Raw genomic sequence first — 12156 nt, forward strand, 5'->3', positions numbered from 1 at the left:
TTTTAAAGGATCTCATTATCCAAATATGTTAGTTTTTAAGTGAAAAATAAGAAGTGTTGATTATTTAATTGAAATTTAAAACCAAAATGTTGATTTTCATGTTCTTTTCTTATTCTAATAAATAGGTTTATACAGTCATAAACTAACTTTTATTAAAAATCTAAAACTTACCTCACAATATTGGACAAACGAGAATAAAATTGCTCCGGGGTCTTACAGACGTATGTCAGGTGGTAGTGTGACAATAATAGGTGCTAGGTAGTTAAGGGTTAAGCTTAATTCTGATATTTCTTGGGCTGCTGTATTAATTTGTTGTCGCAGGTGTTCTTCACTCTGAATAGCTTCTTTAAACACCTTGTCCTTCATGCAGCCCCAATAAAAGAAATCCAATGGATTTAGATCGGGGGATCGAGCAGGCCAATTGATTGTGCCTCCTCGTCCGATCCATCGACGAGGGAATGTAGAGTTTAAATGGTCCCTTACTTGACGGCCATAGTGCGCGGGGCACCCGTCGTGTTGCAGCCACATTGCACGCCGCTCCGCCAGTGGAATATCCTCAAGTAAAATCGGCATCTGATTTTGAAGAAACTCCAAGTAGTTATTGGCATTGAGAGTGGGTGGCAGTTCGACCGGTCCTAGTATTTGGCCATTGTAGATACCGGTCCACAAATTTATTTTGTATTGGTATTGAGATCGATCTTCCCGCATCTCATGTGGATTGGATATCTGCCAGCTATGCAGATTGTGTAAATTAAAATAGCCATCGCGCTTGCATGATGACTCATCGCTCCACAAGATTTTATTAAAAAAATTGGGATCCGATTGATGTCGTCTCAGCATTTCTCGGCAAAAGTTAACTCGTGCCGGGTAATCCCGTGGCTGCAAACTTTGGACTCGTTGAATGTGGTATGGGTGATACGAATGACGTTGCAAAATTCTGTGAGCCGTAGATTTTGGAACCCCGGTACGTCGTTCGATCATCCGCACTGAAGTTGAAGGGTCTTCTTCAACTTCGTCCAATACAATATCTTCCTCTGCCGTTTGTGGTCGTCCTTCGCTCGTACGCTGCCCAGGTACACGCCCGTCAGAAATGGCTCTATGGGTTCGCGTAAAAACCTCATGACCTGGATGCCGGCGGTTAGGGTATCGCTCAGCATAAAGTCTCGCAGCAGCTCTGGCGTTACAGCGAACTTCGCCATAAATAAGATGCATATCTGCATACTCATGCGACGTGTACGTGGACGCCGCCGCCGCCATTATTTAAAGTTCAAGCGAACTAGCACAGCCAGTCACAGTTCAATTCACAACACAAAGTTCACAGATAACTAAGTCCAAATCGTTAGGCAAATCAGAGTCCGAGTTCCAAGCAAAAAACGTAGTACGATAGCAAAACAACAGCGGTAACAGAGCGACGACGTGTGCGCAGGAGAGCGTTAAGGATCGTACTGGCTGCCCTGGCTGGCGGCTGGCAGGCAGAGGAAGGGGCAGGAAAGTGACAAAGACAGACGCATCCTTTTGCTATCGTAAGAGCGAGATAGCAAACAGGATAGATAAGCACAATAGCAACGGCTGTAGATATGACAATAGAAAACCGGTCGGTATCATAAAAAAAGGCCAGAGCAGGTACTACCCGGTCAAGCTAACTGTAGACCTGAGTGTGAACGTGGTCGTTTCATGTTATTGTTATCATCAATTTAGCATGGCCAGGGATGGGTAAAAATGTGTAATTTAAACTTAAATTAATAAATCGGATTTAATAACAATCAGCCCCTTTGGCATAAAACTGGCAATCTCTTTTTTTTCTTCAAAAATATGGCCGATATTATACCTTTCTGAAATCCTTATTAAATAAGTAATATATCTGTCCAGTACATTTTTTTTTCACCACCGAATGCCAAAGTTGAGGTAAATAATTTTTGTACAAAAAAATAATAAGAATAATATTTTTTTTTCAAAGATACTTAATGATATTTAGCAAAATAGTATTTAAATATGGTAGATCTACTATTCTAGAATATTTACAAAAATAAATTACAGAGTTATCTGCTTTTTTGTACACACAGCAACAAAAAAACTGACCAAAAGCGGAATTTGTCGAAAAAAATAAAAAGTCGGGAATATCTCGAAAACAGTGACACTTTTACTGAGGTCATTTTTTTTTTATCGAGTAGGGCACACCTCAATCTTCCTTACATTTCAGTCTGTCGTGCTCTTTACGGGACACCCTGTATACGCAATGCGCTTAGTGCGGCATCATTAGTACTCGTTAAAAAGCAGAATAAATTCTGGAAGTTTAAGAAATCTGTGTAAGAGAAACAAAATGGTGTACTTATTAACTGCCATTTTGCTTTCTCGTTTAATTCCAGGAACTAAAAGTTGCACGAATTTCTATTGTTTCGGCGGAATCAACAAGGATAGCGAATAGCCATACAATAAGTGTGAGTGAGACAACATCATAAAATAAATACAGTAGGACGATTGGCAGCCGGGTGAACTTTCAGTCAGTTTGCCACTTTCATCTTCAACGTGCGCACGCGCTTTTCTCTGTTCTGAGACTCTATATTGTTCATTCTGTTGTGTTTGTTACCACTGTTGAGTTTGTTAATATTCCTCTTGAGTTTGTTAGTATTTTTGTTGACTTTGTTAGTGTTATTGTTGAATTTGTTGTTGTTGTCTTGGCAAGATGTCCAGTCATGTTGGTGCCAGGCAATGTTTTTTTTTTTATGGTGTAAGCACTGTTCGTGGCCCGCGCCGAAGATCTCGGCGTCCTATACAGTCTTACTTGACAACTGAAGATTATATTGCTAGGCACCCCAACATCCTGAATTATGCTCGCCACTTATTTGCCACGCCACTTACTCGCCTTACTCGCCACGATCGAGAGCTAAGTAATCTTATTTGAACATTGAAAAATTAAAAATCTCAGTATGCAGTGTATCTGGTATCTATATTATATATAGTCCCTGGTCATTATCTATACTTATAATAAATCTGTAGAGAGGTCAATTCTGTACATTAAATATTTTTTCAAAATAACTATCAGGGGGTGATAAGTGGTCGATACTGATGCCAAAAATGCAATCAGTAAAATTTTTGTCTGTCTGTCTGTCTGTCTGTATGTTCCTTATAGAAACAAAAACTACTAGACGGATTTTAATGAAACTTGGTACAATTATTCTTCACACTCCTGGACAGGTTATAGTATACTTTTCATCACGCTACAATCAATAGGAGCAGAGTAGTGAAGGGAAATTCTTTTGTATGAAAAATCTAAACCACTCAAGTTAGACGTTTGAAATTTGGCATGCAGGTACCTTAGATACCGTAGAGGTATACTAAGAAAGGAATTCCCGAAAATCCTACGGGAACGGGAATTAGCGGGAAAATCCTTTTGTATGAAAAATCTAAACCACTCAAGTTAGACGTTTGAAATTTGGCATGCAGGTACCTTAGATACCGTAGAGGTGTACTAAGAAAGGAATTCCCGAAATTCCCACGGGAACGGGAATTAGCGGGAAAATCCTTTTGTATGAAAAATCTAAACCACTCAAGTTAGACGTTTGAAATTTGGCATGCAGGTACCTTAAGTACCGTAGAGGTGCACTAAGAAAGGAATTCCCAAAATTCTCACGGGAACGGGAATTAGCGGGAAAATCCTTTTGTATGAAAAATCTAAACCACTCAAGTTAGACGTTTGAAATTTGGCATGCAGATACCTTAAGTACCGTAGAGGTGCACTAAGAAAGGAATTCCCGAAATTCCCACGGGAACGCGAATTAACGGGAAAATCCTTTTGTATTATTATATTATTTATATACTGGTTTTCCCCCCGGATGTCTTGCCGCCTAGACGTGTCCATAGACTCCTCCACGTTAATTTAAAATACTTTCTCATTTATTCAAAGGTTTGCAGTGCTAGTGACAGGGGTAATTAACTGTGCGAACAGGAAGACGACAAAACGAGTGAAACGGATATATTTGCCCCAACGCTAATTGGTCCAAGTCGACCACGCCTACCTGCGCGGGAGCATCTCTGCTGTGGGCGTTACCTGTCGGACAACTTCCGTCCTACTCAACCTACTACCTGTCTCTTTTCGCGTGAATCTAACAAGAATAAATTAGCAATTTTACCGTCGGAACAAATAGGCCTACATTGGCTGCAAAATGTATAAAACTCCACCCCGACATGGCTCCGAACCAAATTTAACCACACCTCATCCACCCGACCCCGAATCAAGCACTTATAATGCGGAAAACAACGACAGTAATGTCATGTTGCGCCCTCATAAACGTAAGTTTAACTGTGACTGTAATATTGACTTCGATGCTAAGTTTCGATCCTTCAAGGACGAAATTTTACAATTAATGTCCCAGTGGAATGCTCAACAAGATCAAAAATTTACTGAAATACAAACATCCTTACATAATATGTCTGCCAGGATAACGGATGTACAAAAAACAAACCAAGAAATAGAAAAATCTATTGAATTTCTACACAAACAATATGAAGACACCAATATCCAGGTTGCCGAATTGGACAAAAAAGTTTCTGAACAAGACCGGCGCATTACTCAACTGGAAACAAATATAGAAAACCTACAACGACAGTTATGTCTGAACCTATTAGAAATACGCAACGTTCCCCTGAGTCTTCACGAAAACGTGCATGATATTGTACACAAAATAATCGCCACCGTATTACCTGACATCACTGGCGCCTACATACAGGACATACGACGTCTCCCCTCGAAAACGGGTGCCGGGCCCATTCTCGTTACCCTGAGTTCACCGAGTATTAAATCAAGTATCCTGAAGGCTGTTAAAGAGTATAACATAAAAAACAATAACCAAAAACTAAGCACTGCTTCTATCGGTTTCGACAGTGTGTCTCAACCAATCTACGTAGCTGAATACCTAACTCCACGAGCCCGTAGGTTATATTACTTGGGACGTGAACTACAGAAAATGGGGAAGATAAAATATTGTTGGCCTGCAAACGGAAAAATTCTGCTACGCAAACAAGACGGAGACAAAATTATCACCGTAACTGAAGAAAGCCAATTAATCCTGTTTAAAAATGATCAATGACTAGTCTGTAAATATTGTTGTCCCACATTTACCATAACTAAATTACTTACTATTATTACTACTGACTTTTGTGCTACTAAGCCAAGTCAACTTACATCAAATCAAATCATACTTTATTATTATTGTAAACATACACTATACTCATACACAAACACACGTCCAACTACACTAACAATGGCCCAAACTTCTCATACATTTCATCTTATGCCTACTACAACTAAACTGTTATACAACCTGCTCGGCCATAAAATCATGTTTATCGATGACTCACCTGTACTATCTCTCAATACATCCCCAATTGTATACAAATAAAAATGCTTAACACAGCCGAGATTATCAATTTAATTGACGAAGTTTCGGTGTCGGAATGCAATATTATGGATCCCGAAGACTGCCTACCCCATATTAAAAGCCACTCCCATATTAACTCACTAAAAATAATAACACAAAATATTCGCAGTATTAGTGCAAACATATCCTCATTCCAAACACTCCTAACTCGATTAAAAGTGGAATTTGACATTATAATTTTCACAGAATGCTGGCTATCTTGCAATCCAGTTATAAGTACCTTACACGGTTACTCATACTTTTCATCCACTAAATTTCATAATCAAAATGACGGTGTGGTAGTTTATACCAGCCAGTGTCTCAGCGGGATTACAATTGAGGAACCGAGCTTAAAAGACGCCAGTAGTCTGATTCTAAAAATTAACTCACACACTGCCATTATAGCTATTTACAGGCCCTGGCAGTTTTCTAACGTAGAAGGCTTTATAAATTCACTTGATGCTCTTTTGACGCAGCTTCGTTGTTTTACGACTATTGTTATCACGGGTGATATCAACATCGATATAGCACCCCACGCTAAAGAATCCTCTACCGATCTTTACCTAGATTGCACTACCTCCCATGGCCTCCTACCTGCACACACCTTTCCAACACACAATCTTACATGCCTGGATCATGTTCTCCTCAAAACCACTACCTCGGCCCTTACCCTGGTGGTACATTCTGCAGTCACAGACCACGACGCCACCATTCTATTGCTTAAAACTAAAAAAGAATCTCCACCCGCCAAGCAGCGTATTATTCTTGACGACGATGCATTTGCAGCTGCGCTCTCTACGTGCGATTTCACCCCCATATACAATCTTACCGATCCTGATCTAGCTGCAAACTATCTTATTAACAGATTGCAAGTACTAATAGCGCTTCACTCAAAAATCCAAACTGTCTCACGTCTTTACAAGCCCCTTAAACCCTGGATGACCACAGGTCTAATAAGGTGCATAAGGAACAGAGACAACATGCATAAAAGTCTGAAACAAAACCCAAACAATACTTTTCTAAAATTAACATACAAACGCTACAGGAACTTTTGCAATAATCTCATCAAAAAGGTAAAAAGGGACTATTACAGATTTAACCTAAAAAAAGCCAGCAAAGACAACAAAAGATTGTGGGCAAATATTATGGACATTACTAGCTTAAAAAAGCCCAAAAATATCGCCCTACCGTTACTAAAAGTTAGACATACCCCCACTGAATCCGTGAATCACATAAACTCTGTTTTTGTAAATACCGGAAAATCCTTAGCGGAAGCCATACAGACTACATCTAAATCACCCCCAAACATAACCCGCTCCTCACCCTACTCTTTCGTACTCTTGGAAACCGATGAGGAAGAAGTCGAGCGCATAATAATGTCCCTTAAAAGTGACTGTGCCGTTGGATGGGACGGAATATCCTCCAAACTTATCATGACCCACAAAGAGCACATAATCCCACCACTAACGTATGTCTCCAATTTGAGTATACGACTCGGTGTATTCCCTACTGCTTTTAAAAAGGCTCTAGTACATCCAATTTTCAAAACGGGAAATAAAGGTGAACCCTCTAATTATCGACCTATTTCTGTCCTTTCAGCCATGTCCAAGGTTTTGGAGAAAATAATTAATACTCGTCTAACTTACTATTTGGAGGATAAACAGTTGTTATCTGAGGGGCAGTTCGGTTTTCGCTCAAAAAGATCTACATCAGATGCCGTTCACAGTCTTACCCATCATATCGTTGAAAATGTAGATAAAGGGAGGAAGTGTGTAGCCATCTTTCTTGATCTGGCCAAAGCATTCGACACTCTATCAATTCCTATTCTTTTAAGCAAACTTCACTCTTTCGGTATAAGAGATAAGCAATACTCTCTGTTCCAGAGTTATCTGGAAAACCGAGTCCAAAGTGTTATGATCGACGGTATCGCTAGTTCGTACCTTCCTATAGAGTACGGAGTACCTCAGGGCAGTGTCCTGGGACCTACGCTTTTCCTCTCATTTATAAATGACCTCTGTGACCTCACTCTTACTAATGGAAGAGTCATCTCTTTTGCAGACGACACGGCCTTACTTTTTACAGCGGATTCCTGGTCTGATGTTTTCAGTGTGGCACAAAGAGGCTTCGATGTCGTTTCCAACTGGCTACATAGAAATCTCCTTACCCTGAACGTTAGCAAGACGAAATATATGACATTTTCAATACGAAACAATCCGAAATCCGACACATTTAACATAGTAGCTCATTCTTTCCATAACAGCAATACACAAACCTGTTCCTGCCCCAAAATACTTAAAACTAATGTCATAAAATATTTAGGTATCCAAATCGACGAAAACCTCCGCTTTACTGAACACATTCAATATATCACTGGCAAAATACGAAAATTAATATTTGTCTTTAAAAACTTAAGAAATGTTGCTGACCCCAACATCCTCAAAATGGTTTATCTAGCACTTTGCGAATCGGTAATCACTTACTGCATAACCACCTGGGGTGGCGCAGCAAAAACTCACCTACTCCGCCTCGAAGTGGCCCAAAGGATTGTTCTTAAAGTGGCCACCTTCAAACCCTTTTATTTTCCAACATCCCACTTATATCAGTTCTGCGACGTTCTAACTGTCCGCCAGTTATTCATATTATACACTGTATTACTACAACATAAGGCTTCTACATTCTCACTCGAACTTAATCGCAAGAGAAACAAACTGGTTATGCCCATCGTGTCACACAATACCAAGTTTAGCCAAAGATTCTTCTTCTTCCTTGGCCCTTTCATCTATAACTTGGCAAACAAACAACTTCTTATCTTCCCTGATAACAAATACTACTGCAAAACAAAACTAATCTCATGGCTCAAAGGGATGAACTACAATGCCACTGAAGACCTCTTAACACCACCAGGTTAGTCTGGAGTTATACACACAAACACACACACGTACGCACGCATGCACTCACGCACGCGCACACACACACACACACACACACACACACACACACACACACACACACACACCAATTAAATTTCTTAGTTTAAAACTTAAACATGTATACCGTGCACTAAGAAAGGAATTCCCGAAATTCCCACGAGAACGGGAATTAGCGGGAAAATCCTTTTGTATGAAAATTCTAAACCACTCAAGTTAGACGTTTGAAATTTGGCATGCAGGTACTTTAGTAAACTTAAAGCTTAGTTGCAACAGGATATTACAAAATTCCCACGGGAACGGTAGTTAGCGGGAAAATCCTTTTGTATGAAAAATCTAAACCACTCAAGTTAGACAATTGAAATTTGGCATGCAGGTACCTTAAGTACCGTAGAGGTGCACTAAGAAAGGAATTCCCAAAATTCTCACGGGAACGGGAATTAGCGGGAAAATCCTTTTGTATGAAAAATCTAAACCACTCAAGTTAGACGTTTGAAATTTGGCATGCAGATACCTTAAGTACCGTAGAGGTGCACTAAGAAAGGAATTCCCGAAATTCCCACGAGAACGGGAATTAGCGGAAAAATCCTTTTGTATGAAAATTCTAAACCACTCAAGTTAGACCTTTGAAATTTGTCATGCAGGTACCTTAGGTACCGTGGAGGTGCACTAAGAAAGGAATTCCCAAATTCCCACGTGAACGCGAATTAACGGGAAAATCCTTTTGTATGAAAAATCTAAACCACTCAAGTTAGACGTTTGAAATTTGGCATGCAGGTACTTTAGTAAACTTAAAGCTTAGTTGCAACAGGATATTACAAAATTCCCACGGGAACGGTAGTTAGCGGGAAAATCCTTTTGTATGAAAAATCTAAACCACTCAAGTTAAACAATTGAAATTTGGCATGCAAGTACCTTAAGTACCGTAGAGGTGCACTAAGAAAGGAATTCCCAAAATTCTCACGGGAACGGGAATTAGCGGGAAAATCCTTTTGTATGAAAAATCTAAACCACTCAAGTTAGACAATTGAAATTTGGCATGCAAGTACCTTAAGTACCGTAGAGGTGCACTAAGAAAGGAATTCCCAAAATTCTCACGGGAACGGGAATTAGCGGGAAAATCCTTTTGTATGAAAAATCTAAACCACTCAAGTTAGACGTTTGAAATTTGGCATGCAGATACCTTAAGTACCGTAGTGGTGCACTAAGAAAGGAATTCCAGAAATTCCCACGAGAACGGGAATTAGCGGGAAAATCCTTTTGTATGAAAAATCTAAACCACTCAAGTTAGACCTTTGAAATTTGTCATGCAGGTACCTTAGGTACCGTGGAGGTGCACTAAGAAAGGAATTCCCAAATTCCCACGGGAACGCGAATTAACGGGAAAATCCTTTTGTATGAAAAATCTAAACCACTCAAGTTAGACGTTTGAAATTTGGCATGCAGGTACTTTAGTAAACTTAAAGCTTAGTTGCAACAGGATATTACAAAATTCCCACGGGAACGGTAGTTAGCGGGAAAAAACATTTGTATGAAAAAATCAAATCTAAATAAAAGGAGAAACTGACTGACTCAGTGACTGACATATATCAACGCATAGCCTGAACGGCTAAACGTAGGCATTTGAAATTTGGAAGGGACATAGCTTAGGTACCGTAGAGGTGCACTAAGAAAGGAATTCCCGGAATTCCCACGGGAACGGAAATTAGCGGGAAAATCTTTTTGTATGAAAAATCTAAACCGCTTAAGTTAGACGCTTGAAATTTGGCATGCAGGTACCTTAGTTAACTTAAAGCTTAGTTGCAACAGGATATTGCAAAATTCCCACGGAAACGGGAGTTAGTGGGAAAAAAACATTTGTATGAAAAAATCGAAACCGCGTAAGATAGATATTTTCAATTCAATTCAATTAAATTATTTAGTGCATTCCATGTAGTACAATAGGGTGTTACATAGGCATAGGAACTAAAACATGGACCCTATAGGGCACAGCAACGTTGAAGGGAAGAGAGGAAGTGTGTATTAAAATTAAAACTCAATGAACAATCAATTAAAAAAAAAACAATTCAATCAATTGATTCAATCTAGCACGCATGCATACCTTAGTAAATATAAAGTTTATTTTTGGCTGTATTTTGAAAAATGGGAGTTATTGGGAAAAAAAAATGTACTTATGAAAAAATCTAAACTGCATAAGTATGCACTCCCACACACACAAAGATCTCTCTCTTATATAACACGCCACGCGGACGAAGTCGCGGGCAAAAGCTATAATACATAAAATGACAATGTGTAATTCGGCTCGTTTCTCAATAGTGCTTTTCATAATCGAAATGTCATATGAAAAAAATTCGTGTATGGAAATAATATAATATTATCCTACTTTATCGAAGCTCTTTCATTATGTAGCGTCTTAGACGAAGTGTAATCAAAGCAAAACATTTTTAACAGAAAGTCGTGAACTTATCTCTATTATAATTAGCCAGAGATAGCTCTTACGCCAAGCGTATCACTTGTGTACCAAACTTATGCTTTCAATAGATTTTATAGCCAACTATTACCACTTAATTATGTATAATAAATGATATTTGCATTTTTTTGTAACAGTAGAGAGTGATCAGTTCATATTAATGCAAGCACAACGGTAAGGCTGTTTTTTTATCTGACATGTGCTACGTTGCTAGGTTTAATATCCACCAATCAGATAATTGGGTTTGATTCTGATCGGCACAATGAACCAGATTTTAGGGTATGCAACGTAGCATCTAGCATGTTACTGGTGGAAACGCAGTCTAAATGTGACGTACTTACTTCATTATTGATGGAACAGTATTATTATCGTTTCCAGCTAACTACGCAATACCGAATATGCCACATTTAAAAGAGGAAGTGAGGATTGCTTGCGCCCTAATAAATGCCTTCGGAAAACGGGTGACAGATCACCCACTCATAAATGAAATAATCAACGATATATACCTTAAGCACGACGCCCCAAACTATCTGTGCGAGTTAGTAATACAAAACAATTTAAATTAACGCAGAGCCGCTTTCCAAGCTATAAACTCAAGTGAAGGCTTTCAACAGTTTCCCATCTTATCATATGAGGACCTGTTGATAATGTCTCTGGGACCGTATCAAGTGACGCAGGCAAGAAGTTACTATGGCGAACACCTAAAAGAAAACGGAACGTTTTTCATTGAAGTGTATGAAGATTTTGAAGTTGACAATAATTTAAATCAATACAATATAGTAGTTTGTGATCCTTGGCTGACAAGAGCTAAAACACACTCGAGGCACCAGAGCAACAGAATTTATTTTCTAAATATCTTGCTAAATAATAGTTTGGAAAACAAAAATAAACTTGTCGGTCACTATTGCAGCTGTATAGTTGGAAAACGGACACTCGGGTGCTGTGCTCATGTCATGTGCATAGTTTGTTATATGGGATGGGCTCGGCACCAAGAAATCCCCATTCAACCCCCTGCTGCCTTTTTAGATTAAGTTATTATTTCTGATGAAGAAGAAGATTGATTATTCAAGAAGACTGATATTCATTATCCTAATAGGTACGAATTTGTATAAACTATGTATGTTCCATACACTGCTGTAAAGTAGTCCTAAAAGCAAATTTTCACACCCCACCTGCTTTCACTGTGATTAGACATTTAAGCTGCCTTTCATTCAATAAACATAAAAACTCAAAAAGTGTGAAATTGTTAGACAGTCATAGCAAATAACTTTAAGCGTGATTACCACGAGAATAAGTCATGAGCTGTACATCTCACGACTCGTTTCTGGATTTCTTTTAAGTT

The sequence above is a fragment of the Pectinophora gossypiella genome, unplaced genomic scaffold (assembly GCF_024362695.1).
Source record: "Pectinophora gossypiella unplaced genomic scaffold, ilPecGoss1.1 Pgos_31, whole genome shotgun sequence".
Lineage (NCBI taxonomy): Eukaryota > Metazoa > Arthropoda > Insecta > Lepidoptera > Gelechiidae > Pectinophora > Pectinophora gossypiella.